The sequence below is a fragment of the Solea senegalensis genome, linkage group LG10, assembly GCF_019176455.1.
Source record: "Solea senegalensis isolate Sse05_10M linkage group LG10, IFAPA_SoseM_1, whole genome shotgun sequence".
Taxonomy (NCBI): domain Eukaryota; kingdom Metazoa; phylum Chordata; class Actinopteri; order Pleuronectiformes; family Soleidae; genus Solea; species Solea senegalensis.
Window position 1 is genome coordinate 23,379,192 of NC_058030.1, and position 15,556 is coordinate 23,394,747.

The 15,556-nt window shown below is 42.4% G+C and overlaps 1 protein-coding gene across 2 annotated transcripts in view; it reads left to right on the forward strand.

Moving 5' to 3' along the window:
* Window positions 1-15,556, forward strand: part of igf1ra (insulin-like growth factor 1a receptor) — an 89,986-nt gene that overhangs the window by 46,375 nt on the left and 28,055 nt on the right. The gene's annotated exons all lie outside the window — the stretch shown is intronic.

Below are 15,556 nucleotides of genomic sequence, written 5' to 3' on the forward strand. Positions count from 1 at the left end.
GCAAAAGCAAATGAGATTATATGAGGAAATGTATTAAACGTATGCATTATATTATCAATTTAAACCTTGATGGAGGTATGGAATGAAGAAGAAATCAAGTCAAAAACAGCTGGGACACACAGACAGACAGGTTTGAGCAGCTATCCTTGATTGACATTGACACCACGACCCCTAACCCTAACACTTACCAGCTAATGTTTAACCCTAACCACAATTCACACCAGAAATGAAGGTCTGTCTCACTAGGACCAGGTTTTATCGGTCTCCATGAGGACTACTGGTCCTGATAAAGTCGGTGATTGTGCCAGAGAAGGTCCTGAAGAGGAAACAAATATGAACACAAGCACACACCCTCCTTTGTGGAGGGTCAGGCCAAAGTAATATTAGCTCTAACAAACCACCACAAGACAAAGCAGTACTTGGAAATTTGGCCATGGAAAAATGCCTGGAGTCAGAGCCAGCACTTTGATGGCTTTCTTTTGAGTGGTAGTTAAAGGATATGGTCTCCTGTTTCCTGTGTTTGCTCCGTCTCGCTGTGTGTGTGTGATTGATGGCTCATTGATTGAGCAGCGTGCTCCCATTCCCTCTCTTAGCCAGCGATCCGTCCCCCTGGCTGTCTGCAGCCAGCCGACCCAGCACCGGCTGTTCCAAAGTACATTCATGTTTGTCTAAGTGCATTCTGGAGAAGATCACTGATCCAGCAGGTGTGAATCATGCCCTCCTCTGGTTTCTTCCTCTGGCTTCACTCCTCCAATTTGAACGCAAGTTAATTTGTAACTCAGAGCACATTCAACACCTGTTCATATCATACTACAGTTAATGCTAAGAATATTAATGTTTGTTCTTGAACGCATTGGTTTTGACTTGAAATCTTCAGCGATACTTTTTGTAACTTTTATTTTTCTGAATCACTTCCAGAGCTGCTGCAGTGTTCCCATGGGCCACTTAATATAACCTCATGCCATACAGTTACAGTTTATGATGCACAATTTGCCAGCTCTCACACTAATAATAGTTTACAAGACATTTATGAAATAACTCCCAACACATTATACTGCATCTCGGGAGAGCAGGGATGAGGTGGTTCTCAAGGCTCTTCATTTACATGCAGCTCATGCCGAGGTTGCTGCAGTGTCCTCCTTCCGCACATTTCCCACACGTATTGGAAAGGAGCAGAGTGGTCTTTTTAAGAATGGCATTAAAGTGATGGCAAAAGCCTCAGGCTGAATGAAACGGAGCACCAGAGGTTTTCATAAGTCTGCGATATCACAGACCAGAAGAGTTCAGATTCTTTACATGTTGTTGAAACATTTTCATCTGCATCGCAACAATCAAACCATTCATTTCATAGTAAATGAGTCGCACACATAGTCCGCTTTCACTTTTAACCATAGACATGTCGTTACTGCTAGCAGTGGCTAACAATGGCTAGCATGAGAACACAGTGTCTGAGTTCTGATGTTGTGAAATGCAGCAAAAATGACATACTGCAGTTTTAAGTGAAGCAACTTTGTGTCTCCTTTGTTACATTTTATCACAGCATGAGGACATTAGACATTAGACATTAGATAGCATTGTGGCACATATTTTAGATGTGTTTTGTTGTACAATTTAAAGAAGGACATTCTTAGTGTGTGTGTATGACATGTCTGCAGTGAATTTCCCATGATGCCTTAGGCCCCCTATGGGTGCTCCAATACTGTTGCAGCCTTGTCCGTTGAGTCGTGTGAGGTCTGAAAGGACAGGAAGACAAAGACATATTTTTATTTGTACGTTGGGGCTCCAAAGTGAGCCGCAGAGCTGCGTGCCCCCCTATCTGTGTTCCAGCAGAGGAGGAAAGTTGCCTGTGGCCAGCAGAGGAAAGAAAGAGAGGAGGGAGGGAGGGAGGGAGGGAAAAACAGCCCACTGTTTTCAAACTGTGTCTTTATGTCTCCCTCGACTGCGAGTGTGCCACTGCCTTTCACAATGGTGGTCATTGTTTGTTTGGGGGAGAAAGCGTGGGTATTTTGTTTCAGTCATTTCTGGAAGTCTTATGTTTGACACGGTGGGGGTTTAGCACTTCCTGTGTTTAGAAGCGGGCTTGTTCTCGGTGCCCATTTCTCTGCCTCTCAGCTGGCATGTCTCCTCTCCACCCTACGTGCCCTCCTTTGAATGCTCCGATGCTTTTCTTTAAGTGACGTGACTTATCTCACACTGGCTGGGAGTTCAGGGACTGTTGTAGTTTGCCCTGCTGACCTGAACGTGGTCTGAACGTGTTGTTTCTGCTGCATCCATGCAGATCAGAACCTTCTTTATCTGCTGCACTTCCTGTAAATCTCTCACTTCTTTGATTCCTCCCGTGGATCAGTGATGACAAATCATCTCTCCCACGTGGCATAGACTTTTTTACGGTAATCTGACTAAGAGTTGATTTCCAATGGAGGGACGTGATCGATTGCATCCGAGAAGAGGAAAGCTAGGGGTGTAACACAAACACACACGACTTGGAAACGCATTATAAAGTAAGAGATTGAAAATACACAGAAACACACACTACTGATGTTGTGAATGGGTTTAATGAATTGCTAGTGCTGTTACTTTGTCACTGCGTCTCTAGACTCATGTAAGACTTGTGATTGATCATCAACTATTTTGACAATCGATTAATCAGTTTGCGTGTGTGAACAAAATCATTAAAACTGAATAATTGTGTAAAAAAAAAGCATAAAAAAACATGACATTTAAGAATTATTTCGAGGTTTGTGAGACCAAACAACTAACAATTCTAGCTCTTTGGATGTCTTAAGAAGGTCACTGTTTTATTTAGATATTAAATAAAGTAAAAGCAGTGACGGGTAAATCACTAAATTATAACATTTATAAAAGATAAATACATCGGATGATTTGTGATAGATTTGACAATGAATTTACACTCAACAAAGACACGTTGAATTGAATTGTTTATGTAACGTAACTTCCTCTGAATCGTATGGCCTATGTAGCGAGAATCAAGTGTTAAATCAAGCTCTAAAGCAGATATTCACACTCACACTTACACCTTTCCTTCATCCTCTATGAAACACCTGTGTGGCATATAGATTGACCTCATTCCAGATGTCATCAAACCATTTCCAAACCACCACATCTCTTGACTACATATGCTTTAATACTCTGGACAAATATATGATGTGGTTTCTTTTTCCATCTTTTTTATATTAAGCAATTATTTCTCAATATGCTTTTTCCCCGAGTCTCTTACTCTCTGTGTGTCTTTCTCTCTCTCGCCTCAGAGCATCCTTTTGTTTCATTACTGGAGATTACCTAAGTGTGTCTCTGTCACACACCCAAAGTATGCGATGACACCCCGTGCACCTCCGTCGACGTCCGCACAGCTTTCATTTCCGACATTGTCCGCTTTTTCTTCCTTTACTCCTCCCTTCTCCTGAACAAGGAAGGTCATGTGAGCTGCTGAGGTCCCTAAAAGGGGCAAATAAGCCAAATATCCCTGTATGTGCAGACACACATGTGTGTGTGTGTGTGTGAGGGAGAGAGAGAGGCAGACAGAGTGAGAGAAAGGAGGAGGAGGAGAAGGAACAGATCTCTTAACCCACCCTGAAAAGAGGAGGTGAAAAATGGGGAGAGAACCATGATGTCACTAGGAGCCAATAGAAAATGTGGGCTTGGGACTGTCTCGCTGTCCTGCTCTGTCCACAGTTGCTCCACTTTTATGTTGCTGGTCAATTTTCACCTGGCATCGCTCACTCATCCCAGACCTTTAGCCTCTAGACTCTGGTATTTGGCCCTTGTGCATTTCCTTAAGCCCTTATAGGCTGAACCATTTCTCCCAGTCTAATGACCCATGCACATCATATCACTCAGCTCACTGTAGTTGATTTCCCTGTCCCTGAGATTAGAATGGGGGACAACAGTGTGCTACTTCTATAGTCTCCATGCTCTTTGTATCTGAGAGCTGAAGTGAATGGGAAACCTGCGTCATGGTAAAATCTGATTACCACTGAAACTCAGGTTGAAACTGAGGAGCTGTGTCTGTGCTGAGCCTGTGAGTGAAGGTGACGTCGTTTCCAATTTGTTCAGAGACTTGTAAACGCTGACGTTTCTTTTTCTCTTCACACTTCACTGCACAGGTTTTGTGGGGCTGCCATATTTGGTTTGCGTGTTACTTAAGTACCAACGAGGACAGGCTATCACAAGCGTACTGTTTACTGCTCTACAATGGCTTTTTAATGGTAACTCACGCCGCCTGTTTGATTGTCACCTTCAGCCCCTTTTTAATAAACGAGATCTTTATATTAAGTCACATTCTTAGGTGTGAAAGGATCAAGTGTTGACTGTTGAAAGCTGCCAGACATTTTCAATCACTCAGTGTGCAAACACTATATAGTTAGCAATAAGTGCCTTTATTCCTCTGTGTTGTTCACATGTCCATAAAACGTGCAAACTTTTAACTCCAAAGAGGACAAAGCAAGCATGAGTATGTGAGTATGTGAGTATGTGAAAGAAAAGGGTGAAACCCCAATGGGCCTCTTCCAGATACTGGATCAATGCAGTTATGTTTTACATCGCAACCATGTGGGACTATGCTGTTGTGTTAGACCATTACATTTGGAAAGAGTAAAGTCTCGGTACAGGCTTTCCGTGTGGAGAGAGAAGCCTCAGTGTCCTGCTGTAGCAGATGTTAACTCGGGGCACAACTGTCCCTGCTGAACCCACAGCTTGTCCTTTTTAAAGAAGGAGCGCTGCCTCACAAAAAAAGGATTCTGTGTATCCTCAAGATACTCCCTGTGAAAATGAAATTAAATGGGAGAAAATGGAAACCCTGAAACCAGATGTCATATTTGAAGTGGTTAATGGGACTGCACACAGAATGCCAGGCTCCAGTGAGGTGGCAGACACTGAGAGAGAAGAGGGAGATGCACTGGAGCAACGGGCTGACAAATGCCAATTCACTACGGTCTGAAAGACAAGGAAACTGCCGTCACACACACACACACAGATGGAGAGACCATTCAGACTTGATATCAACATCCAAGTGCAGGTCTGAGTGTTCATGAGGACACGTGTAACCACATGCAGTACCTGAGCATGCATGAAAGCAATCATGTCCTCAGGATGCAAGAAGCTGATTTAAGTTTCTCTGTAGCCACAGCATCCAATATTAATACTGATTGTCACATGATTTCCTTTTGTGGTGATTAAATCTTATTTCATGTTACTGCAGTGCGAGTAGAGCTTTGTAGCTCTTCTCGCTCTCTCTTTCACTCACACTGGACACATCTGCACACTCGCCTTGTTAAAAAAACATAGCTTTGTTTTCACACACAGATATGAGGTCAGCGCGTATTTGAGTGAAGGCTGGGAGAAGCCAGATCTTATCTCATGTGGTCACAGGAGACATTTAAATGCCAGGTGTGAACAGACGCACTTGCAATCAGATCACTGAGAGTGGATGTCAATGCCATGTGTGAATGGTAACGACTGCAATGTAAGCTTTGCATATAATAGATATGACCCCTGAGGTACGCGTACACATGCAGATTTCATATACAAAATGTAACCAAGCTGAAATGTGATATCAGGATTTACAATCCACTAACTGTCAGCTCTGTGATCAGTGAATGAACTCCATTATAACCTGGTAGGAATGTTAGCAGTGAACACAAACTTATCTCCATCAGCTCAAGGCAAATGTTGCCATACTTAGTCAGGATCAGGGCCTGCTCGGAGTCACTTTGAATCCAGACACCATGCTACAGCAGAGATCATGCATACTGGACACAATACCAGGATGATGTCTGAGCTGCAGATAATAGTGTCTACTAAAAATAGACCATGGCGTCAGAACCATTACTATAACCTCACGTGATGTGGTTTCCATGAACCGCGATGTCGGCAGCCTAAGATGCAGCAATAATGAACGGTGCTCGATGTAACCTGTCACAGAGATCGACCGATGTATCGCAACATGTGACTGACTGACTATACCTGATCCTTATGATGCCCCCGGTTAACTTTTTACCAGTTTGGAAACAGTCGGTGAGGACTGTAGTATCCTGATATCTTCAACTTCCTGGTTAACTGTCCTTCGTCTTACTCCAGAGAGTCACTGAGCCTGGAAGACACATTCTGTCTTTGTGACAAACAGAGCTCTATTCCGATGCTCTAGTGATGATAGGTAAGGCTACCAAGTTTGTGCAAAAATGTTACACAACTTTGGATTCAGTTTGCACATCAGTCCATGGCTGGAGGTGTTCTCTGGGCTGCTGGCCGGCAGGGACAGGTGGGTACACAGCCAGGTGTTAGTCTGTGAGATGCTGTCTGCAAACACACAGCACTTGAGCTAAGTGAAGGACCAAGAAGGACTAAGTCTCTCCAGTGTTATATATGTAAGCAAGCATTTAGAGATTTTCTTCTCTAGTATCTCCTCTGTATCACCAGAGAGATGTCGTGTACGCTGTAACGGAGGCTGAAGAGACGGGAGGGCTTGTTGCTCTCACTAACCCTGACCAGTCACCCAGCGAGTAAAAACAGCCTGCCAGCCAGCCCGGCTCAGCACTGCCAGGAAACACACTGTATTTAATGAAGCAGATCTGGGAAGTCAGGTATTTTTAGAAGCGACTTTTACTGAGAGGAAAAATCTCAGAATCTGTAAGAAAAAAAAAAGAATGAGTTCTCCCTGGAGTTGTTTTTCCCGTAATATTTTACATAGTCTTTACATATTAGCTCGTCACCTTTGGAGCCTGGAAGTGACATGAGTGTCATTATTGAAAACAAACAAAAGCTAAAGCTAGTGGCTGCATTGATTATTTTCCCTTTTTTTTTTTTTTTTAAATGCCTCAATCAGAACTATGGAGTGCAGCAGGTGGAGCACTTACTTCCCATTTGTAGAGTAATAAAAGTTGCATAGCACAATGTTGCATTAATACTTGATTTACTGTAGATATATCATTTAAAGTGCAGCTAAATTGATACGGTGCCATAAATGTGTGTGATACCGGAGCTAAGTGGGCCCTCCCCCCTCAAATCCTCCTAATCCTGACAACCACTGTGAGTAAGTCTTCAGAGCATCCTGGAGAGCTGCCGGAGTTAATGAGGAAGACTGTTGCAGGTTCCTGTCTTCCTGCTACAGATACAGTGTGAGTCAGGTGCTTCTGAAAAGGAATGTACCACGACTCAGAACAATAGAGGTCAGACCTATAGAGCAATCTTGGATTATCCTCTGGGGGCAATAAATACTCTGAGGCCTCCGGTGTAGACAGCAGACATCCCAGCACAGTGTAGTTTGAGTTAAGAGATGACACTGATGACTAGATCGCTTTAACAACATGCAACTCTTCGGCTCGTCTCTGTTAAAGGTCCATTGTGTAACATTTAAGGGGGTTTATTGGCAGAAATAGAAGATCCTACCCATTATGTTTAGTGTGTGTCTTCTTCTTCTTCCAGCTTCTCCCTCTCCTCTTCTGTTACACCAACTGTCCTCATGTCCTCAACATCTACACACTTTCTCTGTGGTCTTCAACATCCTTTGTCCAGTAGAATTCAGTAGAATCACTATCACTATCAGAATCACTATCCTTCCTCTGCATGTGACCAAACCATCTCAACCTAGCCTCTCTTACTTTATCTCCAAACCTAAGCTGTCCCTCCATTGTGCTTATTTATAATCCTGTCCATCCTGGTCTCTCCTAACAAAACCTCCAGCTCCTCCTCCTGTCTTTGAGGCAGTGTCCCTGTCATAGCAGGTCTCCGTCCCGCCTTGTAGACCTTCCCTGCCTGCACTCTTTTCTTTACCTCTCTTGAGCACTGTCCATTATTTTGGATGGTTGACCCCAGGTTATTTAAACTCATCCACTTTCTCTACTTCTACTCCTGACATCTCGCAAGCACCACCTGTCTCACTGTCATTCACACACAGGTATTCTGTCTTGCTCCTGCTAGACCTCCACCTCCTCCAGGCTCTTTGAAATAAAACAAAAGTAAAGCCTGAGAATAAGGAGCCACACAAAAGAAAGAGACAACTCTGTCCACATAAACCTAATGCGTACACCAGTGAAGAAGAAGGAAATGGAAGTGTTGACATCCTCTCTGGTGCTGAAGGCCAGCGTAGTTGCATATAAATGAATATAATGTAAAAATCAGAGAGCTTTAGCTTGTGTTGAGTGTGTTTAACCTGTTTAACCCTCCACACACAGACGGTTTACCAAAATGTTTTTATAGAGATCACCTTGGGTCAAGACTCAGTTACAGGGTTTATCTTCACATGTCTGAATTTGGTCTGTTATGAATGTTTATGTCAATTTGGTTCATCTGTTATTATTTGTTACAATTAGAATGTGGGTTATTGGCAAGTAGGTTTTTATATACAAGGTATTTGCTTCTGAGTTTTTGTAAATAAACATGGGAAATGTTAAACGGCTAAATAAAAACTACAGATTAGATGGAAATTAAAGCTAATTAAATAAAAATGCAATAAAATGTATATAATTTATGTCACATTAAAACCAGTAGTGATGGCGTTTATTTGCAAACTAAGAAACTGCTCGGTTGAAGTTGTAAAATGGAAATCTTAAACTTGCATGCATTGACTCTAGCTGGAATTCCCAGTTAGAGTTAATGGTGTTTAGATGCCTCACTAACAGTTACTAGTGCTAAACAGAATATAGGTTTTAGCTATTACTGGAACATTGCTTTCATACTGTTTTGCCAAATATGGAAGATGAAAATATACTTGGATGGCTTTTTACCAATGCTAATGCTAAATAGAGCAGATGAAATGGATCTTCTCACTTGTTCTTCTCCCACTGTTTTTCACATGACGTTAATAGCTTTCAGACAGTCCTCTCCCCCATCAGTGATAAAAACACAAAAGTGTTCTCACATGCGATGTTGCTGGATACCTGTTTCCTGTTTGGGTGCAAACAACAACAACAACATCATCATCATCATCAGCAGCAGCAGCAGCAGCAGCAGCAGCTGCAGAGCGGGCCGAAGCCCGAGGGTGTGCGTGTGTATCTGTGAGCGTTGTTGTGACTGAACGCGAGTGAGGGGAAATGCCACGCATGCCTGAACACACAGACCAGCACATAGTTGTGTGAATAACACACTGCTAGTCTTTAGTGGGCACAGGAGTGGAAGCGACCGTGGGCTCACACACACCTTTGTGCACAGGACTGATGAGAGTTGTGTCTGAGCTCTTGTCAACCAGCTGTCTGTATGAAAAGATAACACATCAAATCACATCCTAACACTCGGACACAGTTAATTTGACTGCTGTCCTTGTCCCAGTGTACGAGCACGAGCAACAATGGCTTTATTGAATGACGTGTGTCCCACTCTGCTACACTAGGTGGCAAAATGCTTCCTTGCTTGTCACTTTTAGGCTTTTCCATTTTAAAAACCTTATGTCACAGCTCTAAACGTTAGCTAGTGGCTAGGTGGTATCATGTTGTGTCTTTCTAAAAGAGCTTTAGGTCAACCAGTGGCCAAGTGGAAAGGGAACTGGGCTTGTAACCAGAGAGTTAGTGGTTTGAATCTGCTGGTTGCTCAGTGGCTCTCACTGCTCCTAATTCTAGGAAGGTTCCGAGTAGAGGATGGATTAATAAAAGTGCCCAAATTTAAAATTCAATGTGTGAATGTTGTGCTTAATGTGACAGATATTGCAGTTGCCATTTACATCCCATGGCGGGTCAACGGCCCAACTCCTCCGCTTGTGTACACTACTGGTGTTGAAAAATAATTGTTTAAATACAGAGAGTCATATTCACTCTCGCTAATTGCTGTGTGTGTGGAAAAACAGCTCATTGAAATTCATCAGATAAGTGCAGTGATTTTCCATATATTGTACTTGGTCATGTTGCAGTTTCAGTCATTTTGCAGCTCTACTTTCTCTCATCAATTAACCTCTGGTCTGTTGTTTTGTTATGCTTTTACCAGCTTCTTCTATCATGGTAAGGTCAGCCTATAGGGACTGTGGAACACGTGCAAGGCATCGAGGCCAGTTTAGGAGTATTTCAACTCTCAACTGCATGTGGAGTGTGTGATGTGGTTTGCCTTTGGCTGTGAGTGGAGGAAGCATCCACTCTCTCGCTCTCTGGCTGTCTTAGCTGATGAGGTTCAAACAAGTGTCTGGAGGGATCCACTCTGGGCTCCCAGGGAGGATCGGGTTGCCGGATGAGGATGTGGCCTGGTGGAGCTCAGGGAGCCGGGTGGTCAGCCCTGTTCCAGCAGCAGCAGCAGCAGCAGCCTATGATAGTGGAGGTCTTCCGTGTCCTACTGTACTCCTGTTGTGCTACCTCACTGTCTGCTGCTGATCTCAGCTTTGGTAACCTGATATTTGTGTATTTGCGAGTAGAAGACCTCGCTTCCTCACGTTGCAGTGGAGTGAATGCTTTCATAAATGGAACTGATGTAGAGATAAATTTAATCATAGCCTAATAGAGCTGCAGCCCCTTTTATATAGTGGAGAAGAAGAAGAAGGTGGTGTGATTGTCACTTAATGTGCAGCTTCCACACTAAACTCACAGTGAAGTGATACACAGCTGTAAAATACAGGATTATTCATTTATATTTGTTTATTAGACATGTATCTGCTGTCATTTTTCATTGCTTTGTTGGTTTATTTATTGTTAATTGTTTTTAAGGCTGTACTTTTATTATTATATCATATCTACATCTGAGTCTTGATCCTATTCATGTTCACATTTGTGTTCCAGAATAAGCTTTTTTTAAACTCCAGTATGTTTTGCCATTTATTTGACCTTCCACTTCAGGGTCGGCACAGTTTACAGGAACGCGGCTTGTTGTTCATGAGTAAACTGCGTCCGTCCAGGTTTTTCCTTAACTCTGCGGTTTGTCCAAATCTGTGGAAAAGCCAGCGCTTAATCGCTATGGTTACCGTCCCCCTCCCCTCCATACCCCTCTCCCCCCATGCCTGCTCAAGAGAGGACTTGTTTACCATCTTTGCTCCAGACTCAATAACATGCCAGTCATGGGAGTTAGATCCGCCCCCTGCTGGACTGTGATTGGTCCATCATGCAGCTCCCAGGTTTAACAGCCACCCCTCCTCCCTGCTGTCCCTCCCCCGTGGCCCCACTGTGAATAATGAATGATTTCCCAACTGTGTGCCAGGCTGCCTACCTCTCCTCACACATGGACACACACAGGTTTTTAATACGCACGCACTTTGATCTGTTGCGAAGAATGAAATGCTTCATTAATGTTTTACTACGGCTGACAAAATGACAAATGTAATGACAGCTATGATTAGTTTTGCAGAATTATGTCAGTCGTCCAAATTTCGTTAAATCAGTTTAGCAGATTCCTGGGAAGACTCTTTTAGAATAAACCGTGACGTCGTCGCTCTGGAGCAAACTGGGCGTGACTTCTGTCCTCATCTTCTTTTCACTTTACACACAAATGAAACTATTTTCTTATCTGGTAAAAGCTATCTATACCTTTCTGTCAACAATGACTGAGGTGAAAAGGGGGCGGGGTTCGACGTGGCTGAAGGAGTCACACGGCAACCTGCGTGCCGTGCCTTGTTCCTGCTCCAAAAAGTGATACCTCACAGACATCCTTGCGTATATAGATTCTCAGCTTTATGTTCACCCTCTCATATATCTCACATTCTCCTCGGAGGTCGTGTTTGTTGCTGAAATAACTCCTCTCAGGTTTCCCTCAGCGATACCCAAAGTTGTTATTGTGTAGTTGCAGCGGAACAGAGGATTAGCATTCTTCCCCTTGAATCCTCTGCGACCCGGAACATTCTGCAGATTCTTCACATTGCCTGGTGACTGGAAGATAGTAGGCTACCTTTAGAGGAAAACACAAGCAGCGTCTCTCAGCCTATTAGTGGTGCCTCCTCCCCCTCCTCCCTCCTCCCTCTCTGGCTGCTGTGTTTAATGACAGTTGTAGGGACGCACCGGCTGCTCGGGAGGAGACTGTTGTCTTGTTTACTATTGATGAAATGTACTGAGCCACTCCTTGTGTCGCAGCGCTCTGGTGAACAGCAGGGGTCGGTTACCTGGTTGTGTTTGCTCAGGGACAGTGTGTGTGTGTGTGTGTGTGTGTGTGTGTGTGTGTGTGGGCTGGATGGGGTAGAAGTAGACTCAGTTTTTGTAATTTCTTGTCTTTAATATTTAGTATTTGTTTTACTCAAAATAAAAAGTAATAATAATATTGATAATAATGCATTTTATTTATACTGCACTTTTCCCTTGAAAACAATTATCAAAGGTACATAAAATTGCATCCATTTAAAATCTATAAAATGTATAAAGACTCATAGCAAAAAATAGAAGTGCACTTCAGTTCACACAGACAGACCATAAATGCAATGTTTTGTATAATTTCTAGTCATTAAACTGTTATATTTAATCAGATGGAGGGAAATATGGCCACAATCTTCACCACAATAAAAAAAAGTTTCCATAGTGATTAAGTGTCGGGTAATTAAGGACTGAGTGAAAGTTGAAAAAAAATAAATACAGTAAATAAGTTAAACTTGGTTTTAAATATGGACAAAAAAAACGAACTAACTAACTAACTTTTAAAAAGAGAAACAAACAAAATATGTGGCTGAAAAATCTGGATTTGTGTTTCATGAGGGACAAAATCATGAACCTCTTTCAGCCGTGAGACTCGCAGAGAAGGTTTTTGTTTGTAATCGAGCATGTGCTTAAACAGAGTCCAAAATACCGATGCGCTGAGGATGCTTGTCATTTATTCTTGCCTGGATCGAGTGACATGTCACTCCAAGGATGATGACGACTTGTCTTAAGAGGAGCCCCTTGTTAGGTCGTCCCTTTCCTCTGAATCCCACAAAGCCCTGCATAGCATAGCTATCTGCAGAGAGCCACAGTGTGGAAATAGGGTTGCATTAGGAGCGGCTATAAATAGAGGATTGTATCCTTGATACCGCGGGTTGTTTGGTTGTACAAGTAAAACCCGGTTGACTTATATGGATTTAAGGCAGCAGGTCCCCCCCCCCACGCTTATTTCTGGCAGAATGCATGCATGTTTGGAATTTCTCTTCATTGAGGAATCTGTTAAATTCAGAGGGAAGAACCCTTCTCCAATAAGACTCATTACAGTTTGCCTTGGCTGCCCCCTTTTGGTAGGATTCCAAGAAAATGTTTCTGTGTGTGTGTGTGTGTGTGTGTGTGTGTGTGTGTGTGTGTGTGCCTGCTGAAAACATGTCTGCATCGTTATTAGTATTATTATTATACATCACAGCTGTTCTGTGAGACCCTGTATATGTTGGTATGTCATTGCTTTTTTTAATTAAAAAAAAACAAAAAAAAACTTTACCATTTGTGCACTATTTTGTGCATTTAATGTGTAAATCATATTTTACCACTTCTTTCTTTCTGACTGTATGGCAGAGGTCTGTGTGGCCTCCCAGTCAATTTCATGCAGTCCACTGCTTTAGATGTGTGTTTCTGACATTAGCAGTTTTTATTTAACATTATAAATGAGTTTTTATTGTGAACATATTGTAAATAAAAAAAAACCACCTTTTATTTTGAAATAATATAACCACACAAAAACGTTATTGCTACATCATGATTGGAATATTGTGATGATTTTGAGCTCATATCATCCACTCACTACTGAACAGCTCATTCTTCCCTTACAGCTGGACTTTACCAGCAGCCCCTCCCCCCCACACACACACTGTATGTTGTGTAAAGCTATATATAAAGCATAACAAGCAAAGGTCATATAGTAAAACACCCCGTCTTATCAGGACACTATCATTGGAAAACCCTGAGCCACTGCAGTGCTGCACCTCGGGAATAAATAAAAGCATTTTGGGTCGGCTCCAGCTGAATGAGGTTTTTGAGAATTTCGGTTTCTTGAGGAAATGTTTTGTCCTCCAAGGAGATGTTTGCTTTATTTCTTTTGTCAAAGACTCATGAAGGAATGTTCCAAACAGGCCATTCCACCTCTGACTGAATGTGAGGAACTGTCAGGCGTGAGGAAGACGAGTCGTTTGCTCTGCACGCGGCATGTTCTGTCTCAACCTCACACATGGAATATTCATCATGAGATGAGCTGAGCAGCTGGGCTTCATTTTCCTTCCCTGATTCACAGAAATAAACAACATCCTTTTCTCTCTGTGGCACAAACAAACACTCGGCACGTGCACGTCAGACGCGCGTCCGCTCATCAGTGAAGATGGCTGAGGTCATGTCAACCATGACAGGGACGGAAGAAAGTGGTGACATGTGTGTCAGTTTGCTTTTGTCTGAGTGTGTGAGATTGTGTCTCTGTGCGCACACACACACACACACACATGCATTTCCTTCCAGCTCTAGCTTCGCACCAGGAGGCGGTTGCTTAGGAGCCCGGAGTGCTGTGCCTCTTATTTCACTTCATTTGAGTTTTACTGCCCCTGTGGGGACATTTGTCTCGCAGCAATAACAAAGACCCTTGTAATAAATAGTAAACAGTTAAGACCCCAGTATACAAACTACACAAGGTCGTGTGGGGCAGCAGTTTGTTTACTCCCATGCCGTGTTTGTAACGACGCTGCAGTGACGACACAGATGATTAATGTGACACACGTCCCAAAAGAAACATTAACACGCTGAGTTCACGGTTTCCCACAGCAACTCTAGTGAGACAGAGAGACTTCTCCAAGTCCAGGTGCTCTTCTAACTCTCAGGGTTCAGTAAGTGCTTTTGTTCGCTTCACATTTGCTTCTGCTGAAGTGCTTCCGTCTAGAATTGTCATCCGTGGCTTGGTAAAACAATCAGCAAGCACTGATCTGATTTTCTTGTGTCTCACTGCCGGATTTGGAAAGATGTAATTACGCTGAGATAAAGGCTGATACACTAATGTTATTCTGCAGGATCTGCAAGATAAATGTTTGCTGCGCCCAGTAATTAGAAAATACTGTGTTACTGATGAGAACTTGTTTTGACTATGAGGAGAAATTAGTATAATATGCATTCATTGTTTGTTTTTTTTACTAGTAAGAGTAAATATGATGTTCTTGTTGGTGATTTTAAGCAATAAAACGCCTGCTTTATTACTAAAAACCAACCCTGTGCTGATACACCAGATGTAGTTTTGCACCTCAGCCAATTCTAAAACTGCTAAATGGCCTGTATCTTATATGTATATATATATATATATATATATATATATATATATATATATATATATATATATATATATATATATATATATACATATATATATATACATATATATATATACATATGTGTATATATGTATATATGTACATATATATATATGTTATTATATCACCCATCTTTCATGCTGTTAGGAGCAACTTGTGCTTAAGTGTCTTGCCTAAGAACACATAAGCATGTAGACTAGTGGCAATCAAACCCACAACCTTCCACCTGTATGACAATTTGCTCTACCTCTGACCCACCGTCAAAACCCCAAATTCTGGTGTTTACAGATTTTGAAATGTCACAGAACATTTGCATCGTGGCTGGTGATTCCATTTCAAAGCATATGTGTGGTGTATTTACACATCTGCAGTGTTTTGGACGTGGATATTGCAAACATATTTCTGTATAAT